Raw genomic sequence first — 10,522 nt, 5'->3', positions numbered from 1 at the left:
GCACGAGCCCAGCCCGGCTCAGAGCCTGCAGGCACGAAAAACCAGCCTGAGAGAGGCTGGCACAGCCACGTGGCAAGGGCAGCCGGCCCTGCCGCAGCTCCTGACGCGGAGCTGTGTTTGTACAAGCGCCTCCTTCCCTCCCAGATGTTTGCAAAAGCTCGGGGAGTTGGCACGGCAGCGAGGAGCTGGACTTTAATTAACCCCGAGGCAAACAGGAGGAGGACGTCAGCAGCCTGGAGCTGCTCTGCTGCCCTGGCAGGAGCTCCCAGCTCCTCCAGGCTCCTCACACGGCCGTGTGTCCCCTTGGAAATGTCCTTCTGGGGTGGAAAGGGCTTGGCTGGTGCTGCTTGCTGTTCTCCTGGTGGCTTTGAGGCTCCACAAAATCCATCTGCTGTCCCACTCGTGTTGTCAAACACCCAGAGGACACCACAGTGGCCAGGGCCAGCCAGGTGGGAAACCACCAGCACAAAAAACCCCGCAGATTTAGGGACAAAACAACCAAGCTGGAAAGTGTCCATATCTGCTGCAGCCCCTGCAGCTGCTGCACAGCACAGACCCCATCCATCCATCATCCATCCATGGATCCATCATCCATCCATCCATCCATCCATCATCCATCCATCCATCATCCATCCATCCATCCATCCATCCATCCATCCATCCATCCATCCATCTATCCATCATCCATCCATCATCCATCCATCCATCATCCATCCATGGATCCATCCATCCATCATCATCCATCCATCATCCATCCATCATCCATCCATCCATCATCCATCCACCCATCCATCATCCATCCATCCATCCATCCATCCATCCATCCATCCATCCATCTATCCATCATCCATCCATCATCCATCCATCCATCCATCATCCATCCACCCATCCATCATCCATCCATCCATCCATCCATCCATCCATCCATCCATCCATCATCCATCCATCCATCCATCCATCCATCCATCATCCATCCATCCATCATCCATCCATCCATCCATCCATCCATCCATCCATCCATCCATCCCCCATCCATCCATCCATCCATCCATCCATCCATCCATCCATCCATCCATCATCCATCCATCATCCATCCATCATCCATCCATCCATCATCCATCCATCCATCATCCATCCATCCATCCATCCATCATCCATCCATCCATCCATCATCCATCCATCCATCATCCATCCATCCATCATCCATCCATCCATCCATCCCCCATCCATCCATCCATCCATCATCCATCCATCATCCATCCATCATCCATCCATCATCCATCCATCCATCCATCATCCATCCATCCATGGATCCATCCATCCATCCATGGATCCATCATCCATCCATCATCCATCCATCCATCCATCCATCATCCATCCATCCATCATCCATCCATCATCCATCCATCCATCATCCATCCATCCATCATCCATCCATCCATCATCCATCCATCCATCCATCCATCCATCCATCCATCCATCCATCCATCCTTCCATCCCTGTTCCATCAGGGATGGAGGGACAGCACACAGGAATGGTTCCCACTGCCAGAGCACGGATAGATGGATTTGGGAAGGGATTCCTGGCTGTGAGGAAGATGAGGGGCTGGGATGGAATCCCCAGAGAATCCCTGGCTGCCCCTGAATCCCTGGAAGTGTCCAAGGAGCACCCTGGGATAGCGAGAGGTGTCCCTGCCCATGGGATGAGCTGTAAAGTCCCTCCCAACCCAAACCATTCTGGGATTCTGGGATTTTAAAACACCCAATTCCTGTTTTACAGCGTGACCCCAACGTTCCTACACACACCCCAAATCCACGCCATTCCATCACGTGTATTTCAGAGAGCAGGGCCAGAAACAACTTGGGAACATCATCACCCTGGAAAAGAGGCACAGCAAAGTCCCCTGTGTGCTCAGGAGTCGTTTCCCTGTCCTCAGCAGTGGGTTCTGCTCTGTTTGCCCGCCCTGGGCTGGCAGGGAGGAGCAGCAGGAATTAACTCCTGCTGTGCCTTGGTTTGCACAGCCAGGTTCTGCTCAGGAAGGCAGGAGCTCTTGGAACAAAGCTTCCCGCAGCCCGGCTGGGAGCAGCGGGGCAGGGGGGCCCCGCACGGCCCCGGGGCCGCCGGCAGAGGGGAAATTCGGACGTGGTTTGGGTCCAGCATGGTGCCGGGGGGCTGGAGCTGAGGGAGGACGGGCAGGTTCGGGCTCTGCAGGCTGATCAGCAGCTGGGCCAGCCGGACACCCCCGGGCTGTGCCGGGGTGGTGACGCTGTCCGTGGGGAGAGGCTGGAGCTGCAGGACAATGGGGATGCTGCCAGCAGCCAGCACACGGTCACCAACAGCCACCACACGGTCACCAACAGCCAGCACACGGTCACCAACAGCCACCACACGGTCACCAGCAGCCACCACACGGTCACCAGCAGCCAGCACCTGGTCACCAGCAGCCATGCCCTGGTCACTAACAGCCAGCACCTGGTCACCAGCAGCCATGCCCTGGTCACAAGGAGCCACCACTTGATCACCAGCAGCCAGCCCCTGGTCACCAGCAGCTGTCCCCGCAGCCTCTGGGACGTGTCCTGCTCCTGCCTCGTGTGCTCCGGGCTGTGTCCCAGGGCCGAGCTCAGCTCTGCTCTCCACCTTCCACTCCGCGGGGTGAGGATCTCCTGCCTCATCCCTGTGGGGCTCTGCCTCTCCCTGAGGAGCTCCTCGATCTCCTCCAGCGTGGGGGTGAGGTCCTGCGGGAGGCAGAAGTTGGGCAGCCTGAGCTGAGCCTGGCTGAGCTGGGCTTTGGCGGGCTCCTCCTTGGCCCTGGGCAGTGGGACAGGCTCGGTGTGGCTGGTGCCACCCCCCAGGACGTGCCCAGGGCCCTCGGGGTGGCCACACGTCCTGTCACCGCCGTGTCCTGGCAGAAGGGACGGTGCCATCCTGCACTGCAGGGCGCTGGCCAGGCTCTGGAGCAGGGGAGGGCCGGGCAGGGAGGGCAGCAGGTCCTGGCAGCTCACAGACACCATTTGGTGCCTCCCCACGCGCAGCTCTTGGCTCAGGGAGAGCTCAGCTGGGGAAGTCTTCGTTCATCTGCAAGGGAACCCAGCGAGGTTATTTCCAAAGGAGAAAACAAACACACAAACCTCAACCTTTTAACAAAACTGGGCCGTGCAGCGAAAAGAAAACAGCAGAACCTGGCAGCTGCCTGTGTTTTTAAAGAGTCTGCTGCTGAGAAAACACGGGCTGACCGTTTTCCTCCGCTGGCTGCCAGCAAAGAGGCAGAGTCCCCCCAGGAGCAAACTCCTCTGGGGAGTTTATGGAGGTGAAAATGCAGAAGCAGCCCTCCATCCCTCCCGTGCCACCCACACCAAGGGCAGCTCTGCGCAGGGGACGGCTCCTGATGAGCCCGGAGTTCAGTGATCCTGCAGAGGCTGCTGTGGGCAGGAGCACGCCCTGGCACACACAGGGCTGGTTGGGGCTGCCCACCTGCACAGGTAACACCGAGGCAGCCCCGGGCGCTGGGGATGCTCAGCCGTGCCAGGGGCACTGCAGTGCCCGGGCACGCCGAGCTCTGCCCGGGCAGGTCAGCCCACCTGGGCACAGCAGAGAGCGGCTCAGCCCGGCTGGAGCAAGGCAGGGCCTAAACAAAGGCAATTCTTTGAGTCTTGCTCCAAACAGAGTCAGAATTGCAATTAAAGCCACACTGGAGGTGTCCCCAGACTCCTCCTGATGGTGCCCTTGGCCTGTCTGCTGCACTCAAAATTTTTTTCCTTTCCTTTCCTTTCCTTTCCTTTCCTTTCCTTTCCTTTCCTTTCCTTTCCTTTCCTTTCCTTTCCTTTCCTCTCCTCTCCTCTCCTCTCCTCTCCTCTCCTCTCCTCTCCTCTCCTCTCCTCTCCTCTCCTCTCCTCTCCTCTCCTCTCCTCTCCTCTCCTCTCCTCTCCTCTCCTCTCCCTGTTTGTTGTAGTTTTTCCCCACTTCTTGAGCAATGTTTCAGCAAATGGGGCACTGGCAGAAGATTTCCTGGGGGAAGAAGCAGCAGGGCAGCCAAGGTTTGGCTTTTTCCTTTCCTTTTTCCTTTCCCTTTTTCTTTCCTTTCCTCCCCAGGTCACCTCCGGGTCCCCCGAGGACACAAACCCCGCGTTTGCAAACAGCTCAGACAGAGCTCAGCGTGTCCAGGGGGGAGCTGTGTGCTCAGGAGGTCTCTGTGACTGTCACAGACCCCAGGCCCTGCTGGGCTCGGGCTGGGAGGGAGGTGCCCAAGAACCCCCAGAGCAGCCACTGTCCCTGTCCCTGTGCTGCCCTGGAGCACCAAACCACCCCGGGCACAGGGGTCTGTTTGTGTCTAATGCAGAATTGGAGTTTCCAGGGAAAAAAAACCCAAAAAAACAAACAACCAAAACCAAAAACCAAAAAATAAAAAAAAAAAAAACCAAAAAAAAAACCCCAAAAAAACCAAAAACCAAAAAAAAAAAAAACCACCAAAAAAATACAAAAAAAAAAACTTCGTCCAAATCCCTCAGGAACTTTTCCCATGAGATTTCTGTGGAGCTGCAAACCAGTCAGGCCAGTCCTTGTTTATCAGCGCTCCTCAGGGTCCTGAGAGGGAATTTTGGAGCACTCTGGATGCCGTATAAATGCTCTTCTCCTTAGGAAAGGACCCCCGTGTGGTGCCAAAGCTGCCAGGAACAAGAAGCAGGGCACTCCCAGTGCCCAGCACAGCTCTGAGCAGCAAGTCGCAGTGAGCAGGGACTGTCACTGCTCACGCCAGGGCTGAGGAGGTGTTCAGGCCAATCTCAGCCTCCAGGCTTCACATCTTCCACCACGTGGAGTCCAAACCTGTGCTCTGCACAGCCTCTTCCAGGCAGCTCCACTCAGTTTTAGGATCTTTTGTCTTTTCTTCTCCATCTCCTCTTTTGCAGGGAAAGCCTCCCCCCTCTGGCTACCAAAGGCTCCTGTTCACCTCTCCCAGAGTGTCCCAAAACCTGATTTTCCAAGCAGCTCCTGCAGAGCACTTCAGGAATGTCCATCCTTCCAGCACGGCCCCAGGAGAGCTGAATTCAGCCAACGGGCACCTGTCACAGGTGTCACCCTGTCAACCCGCTTTGCAAAATGCCACCAGCGCTGTCACCCACCCCAAGGCCACCGCAGGGAAAGGAGCCCTGGCTCCGTCCCTCGCCGCAAGGGCAGCGCCGTTCCCGAGCCTCCCTTTGCATTTTGTGTTCCTGCAGTTTTCCCAAGCTGCGGGAACGCGCAGCCCGGGCACACGGAGAGCAGCGCTTGCCCAAGGTCAGCCAGCGAGCAGCGGGAGCTGGGGACGCCCCGAGGCTCACGGCTCCCCTCCGGGACCGAGCGACGACAACAAGCACCTGTAACCTCCGGAACCACCGGGCCGAGCAGAGCCGAGCCCTTGGGGACAAACCCCGGTCCCACGCGTGGCCGATGCCTCGGTGTGAAGCGGCACCAGGGACAAGCGAGGCTCCGGCTCCAGCGCCGGGGCGGGCTGGGCGCACCGAGCCCGGTGCTGCCGGTACCCCCTGCCCTGCCCTGCCCTGCCCTGCCCCGGTGTCCCGGGAGCGCTGCCGGGGGCACCCGCGCCCCTTACCCCGCTCCGCCGGGGGCTCCGAGCCCATTGGCACGGGACAGGCAGCCGGGAGGGACACCGGGGTGTCCATTGGCACGGGACAGGCAGCCGGGAGGGACACCGGGGTGTCCATTGGCACGGGACAGCCAGCCGGGAGGGACACCGGGGTGTCCATTGGCACGGGTCAGCCAGTCGGGAGCAGCACTGGGGTGTCCTGGTCCCGGACAGCCAGCCGGGAGGGGCACTGGGATGGCCCGGCAAGGAAAGCCAGCAGGGAGGGACACCGGGATATCCCGGCACGGGACAGCCAGCCGGGAGGGCAGCGGGGTGCCCTGGTCCGGGACAGGCAGCCGGGAGGGACACCGGGGTGTCCATTGGCACGGGACAGCCAGCCGGGAGGGGCACTGGGGTGCCCTGGCACGGGACAGCCAGCCGGGAGGGACACCGGGGTGTCCTGGCACGGGACAGCCCGCCGGGAGGGACACCGGGCTGTCCCAGCACCGGGAGGGCCCGGCCCGGTCCCCGCTGGAGCGGCTCCCGGAGGAGATCCCGCCGCTGGCTCCAGGCGCTGCTGGTTTGCACCGGGAGCGCTCCGGGAAAAGAGGGGAGTCCTGCAGGGCGGGGGGGGCCGCGGCAATCCGGGGGGATCCGGGTGAGCGGGGGGTTTGGATCCAGGGGTATCCAGGTGTGCGGCACGATTTAAATCCAGGGGGATCCAGGTGTGCGGGGGGGTTTGAACCCAAGCGGATCCAGGTGTGTGCAGGGGTTTTGGATCCAGGGTGGGGATTTTAAATGCAGGTGGATGCAGGTGTGAGGGGTGTTTTGAGTCCAGGGGGATCCAGGTGTGTGTGGGGCTTTGAATCCAGGGGGATCCAGATGTGCAGGGGGTTTTGAACCCACATGGATCTCAAGTGGGGATTCTAAGTCTAGGTGGATCCAGGTGTGAGGGGGATTTTGAGTCCAGGGGGATCCAGGTGTGTGGCAGGATTTAAATCCAGGTGGATGCAGGGCAGGGATTTTTTAAATCCATGTGGATCCAGGTGTGGGGGTTTTGAACCCAGCTGGATCCAGGTGTGGGGGGTTTGGGGCAGGGCTGCAGCGCTCGGATGCTGCTGGTGGGACAAGGAGTGAGGCGGGTCCTCGCCGTGGCTTTGGGGTCCCTGAGGGTGGCTTTGGGCTGAGCCGCACTGAGTTCCTCTGCTCAGGGAGAAACGTGAGATTTTGGGTCTGAACCTGGGCCTGGGGAAGGCTTTAAATTTATAAAAACCGAAACAAAATGAAAAAAAACCCTGAAGGTGCACAGAAAGGGTGACCCAGTCTGTCCCCGGGTGCTGCTGTGTCACTGCATGTCACTGACCCTGCGTCACAGCCACACATGTCACAGCCACACATGAGATAAGTATTGATAATAATTAATAAACTCATTTATGGCCGTGCCGGGGTTGGGAAGGTCTCGGCTCCTCAGAACCCTCAGGTACTCCCGGCTGCCGTGGTTCAGGCACGGAGGCTTTGTTGACACCGTGTCACCAAATCCTGGGGACAGTTTGTCCCGCACCTGGCGTAGCGAGCGGGATCGGAGCTTTTTGGGGGAAAAGGAGCGGCTGTGCGGCTCCACAGTGACACCGCGGGGACAGCGCTGCCACTCGGAGCCGGGACACCACCGGAGCCCTCCTGGCCACGCCCACCATGCCGATTCCCCGCCCACAAAACACTAACCCCGCCCACGTCCCCACCCCCATTCCGCCCCTTTGTCCCTGGCCACACCCTAACCCCCGCCCATTGACCACGCCCCATTTAAGCTCCACCCACACCCCACCCATTCACTGACCCCGCCCTCTGACCCTGCTCCGCCTGTCCCCATCCCAAAAGTGACACCCAGGCCACGCCCAGGCTCTCAGCCCCTCCCCTCATGCATTGGCCACACCCCAGCCATGTCCATCATTCACTGGCCACACCCCTAATCCCACCCCTCAATAATTGGCCACGCCCATACCATGTCCGTCATACTGTGGCCACACCCCCACACATCAGTCATTCATTGGCCACGCCCATGTACTGTGAGGTATCTTGGCCACGCCCACACGCTGTCAGTCATTCCTTGGCCACGCCCCCTCCCACACGGTGGTGGCGCCCCCCCGCGGCCAGCTCAGGCATTTTCCCCTTTTTCCACCTTTTATTTTTTCCCCCCTTTTTTTTTTCCATAAAAATTTATAATAAAAGCCTTCCTCTGGCGCCGTATACAAAATATTCACTCTAGCGAATAAATAAACCACGAACGTCTCGCGGGCAGGACGTGAGCTCAAAAAGGAAAACCAGCATCCATCCATCCATCCTTCCACCCATCCTTCCCTCCCCTTGGGAATTCACACAACAGTTTATCCCTCCTCCACGCTCCAAACTCGACAAAGGAAAGCTGAGGCACGATTCACCTGTGAGGGAGAGAAAAGCTCCTGCTCGCCAGCTCTGAGGAGCTCCTCCCCAAACCTGTGGCCAGACAGGAGCAAATCCCAGAGAAATTCTGTGGTGTATCAGGAACAGCAGGGAAGGGATGCTCCTGCCCAGACCAGAACATCCATTGCTGGTCCTGACACAGAAATTTTCTTAGTAGAAGCCAAAAAAAGCCTTTTCTTGGGAAGATTTCCCCGTCCTCCTGCTTCTTTGCCCTGATCTCCTGCTATAAGCCCCAGCTCTGCCCCTCTCTGAGTCTCTGTTTTTTCACCTGGGGGTTTGAAATGCAGAATTTGAGCCCTTTTCCCCCAAACCCCTTCACCTGAAATGCAGAATTTGAGCCCTTTTCCCCAAATTCCTTCACCTGAAATGAAGGATTTGAGCCCTTTTCCCCAAACCCCTTCACCTGAAATGCAGAATTTGAGCCCTTTTCCCACAAACCCCTCCACCTGAAATGCAGAATTTGAGCCCTTTTCCCCAAACCCCTTCACTTGAAATGCAGAATTTGAGCCCTTTCCCCCAAACTCCTCCACCTGAAGCTCGGTGTGGAAGCACTTTAGGCACTTAAATTATCAAAAGCATTTGAGCATCAGAGCAGCCTCTGTGCAGGGAAAGTTCCTCACATTTACATGAGAAATATTCAAAATTAAAGGGCTTTCCAGTCTTGGCTCAGGGGGGAATTTATTCCAGGACACCCCAGCTCTGGCAAGAGGATTTTGTCCCAAATCCTCCCTGCTGCAGCCTGCGGTGGACAGAGCTCAGGGTAGGAAGTGCAGAGCCCAAAACTGTTTCTGGAAGTGGTTAAGGCAGTGCCAAATGTGTCCCCAGAGCAGCTGCAAGTCAGCTCTGTGGGAAAGGGAGGCTGGCAGCCTTTAATTTGAGAAGAACTCAAACAAAAACAGTGACCCCTGACGGGAAAGGGACGATCCCAAACCTTTGAGGGCCCGGCTCAGACAGCAGGGGAGTCACCCAGCCAAGGGACAGGCTGACAAAACTCTGCCAAAATAGCAACGTTTCACCCCACAGCCCAACCTCCAAGCGCCTCTGGCTGCCCACACACCTCCACAAAAGAAATAAAGAGTCCCAAAGAGCTCGTTTGGGGCAGGCAGAGCTGGGCACTGCTGGGTTTGGGTGCTCCCAGCAAATCCAGCCTCTCCTCCTGGCCTGGGGTCGTTCCTGACTTGGGCCAGCTCCTCAGATTTGTCCCACTGGGAGTGGCACTGGGCAGGGGGACTCGGGCTCTGCTGCCAGGGGAAGGGACTGGGAGGTGGGAGACAGAGCAAGCTGGGCAGCCCCGGGGGAATGGGACAGGAAAAAAATAACTGGAGAAGGGTCAGGAGAACAGCCTGGACATCCCTGGGGAGATGGGAAAGGAGAACAGCCTGGAGATGGGTCAGGAAAACAACCTAGAGAGCCCTGGAGGGATGGATCAGGAAATCAACCTGGGCATTCCTGGAGAGATGGGACAGGAAAAGAAACTGGAGATGGGTCAGAAAACAGCCTAGGCAGCCCTGGAGGGATGGGACAGGGAAAAAAAATGGAGATAGGTCAGGAGAACAACCTGGACATCCCTGGAGGGATGGGAAAGGAGAACAGCCTCAAGAGAACAGCCTGGACAGCCCTGGAGGGATTGGACAGGAAAAAAACCTGGAGATGGGTCAGGAGAACAGCCTGGGCAGCCCTGGGGAGATGGGACAGAAACACAACCTGGGCATTCCTGGAGAGATGGGTCAGGAAAATAGCCTGGGCATCCCTGGGGAGATGGGAAAGGAGAACAGCCTCAAGAGAACAGCCTGGACAGCCCTGGAGGAATGGGACAGGAAAAGAGCTTGGAGGTGGGTCAGGAAAACAGCCTGGGCATCCCTGGGGAGGTGGGACAGAAACACAACCTGGAGATGGGTCAGGAGAAGAACCTGGACAGCCCTGGAGGGATGGGACAGGAGAACAAGCTGGACATTCCTGGAGGGATGGGAATGGAGAACAAGCTGGACATTCCTGGAGGGATGGGAATGGAGAACAAGCTGGACATTCCTGGAGGGATGGGTCAGGAGGTCCCTGGAGGGACCTTTGGGCCCTGGCCCAGGGCAGCAAGAGGTGCTTTGCCTCACTCTGACAGGGCTTTGCTCTGCCTCTGTGAGATTAAGGATTCCTGACTGGAAACAAAAGACATTTTCAGGGTGCCCAAGCAGCCACGGGCAGTGAGCAGCTCCAGGTGTGAGTTCAACTCCTCAGCAGCTCCCCCAGGCCTTCCAGGGGAGCTCCTCCTGCTCTGCCTCACTGGCACGGGCTGGGAACCCCTCTGGGGACTGGTTTCCCTGTGTGTGGCACCTTTTAGGGCCACGCCTGGAAGAGGCACAGCAGCCTGGATCCGTCAGGGGAGAGAAACAATGCAGGCACTGAGTGAGGAGAGACTGTGAAGAAAAATAAAAATAAAAAATAAAAGAAGTTCTCTCTATCTGATGCAAGCTGGTACAGAGGTAAAGGTTAGGTCACCTTTTGGAACTGGTC

The sequence above is a fragment of the Passer domesticus genome, chromosome 25 (assembly GCF_036417665.1).
Source record: "Passer domesticus isolate bPasDom1 chromosome 25, bPasDom1.hap1, whole genome shotgun sequence".
In the NCBI taxonomy this organism is placed as follows: Eukaryota; Metazoa; Chordata; class Aves; order Passeriformes; family Passeridae; genus Passer; species Passer domesticus.
Note: the sequence above shows the minus strand (reverse complement) of the source record.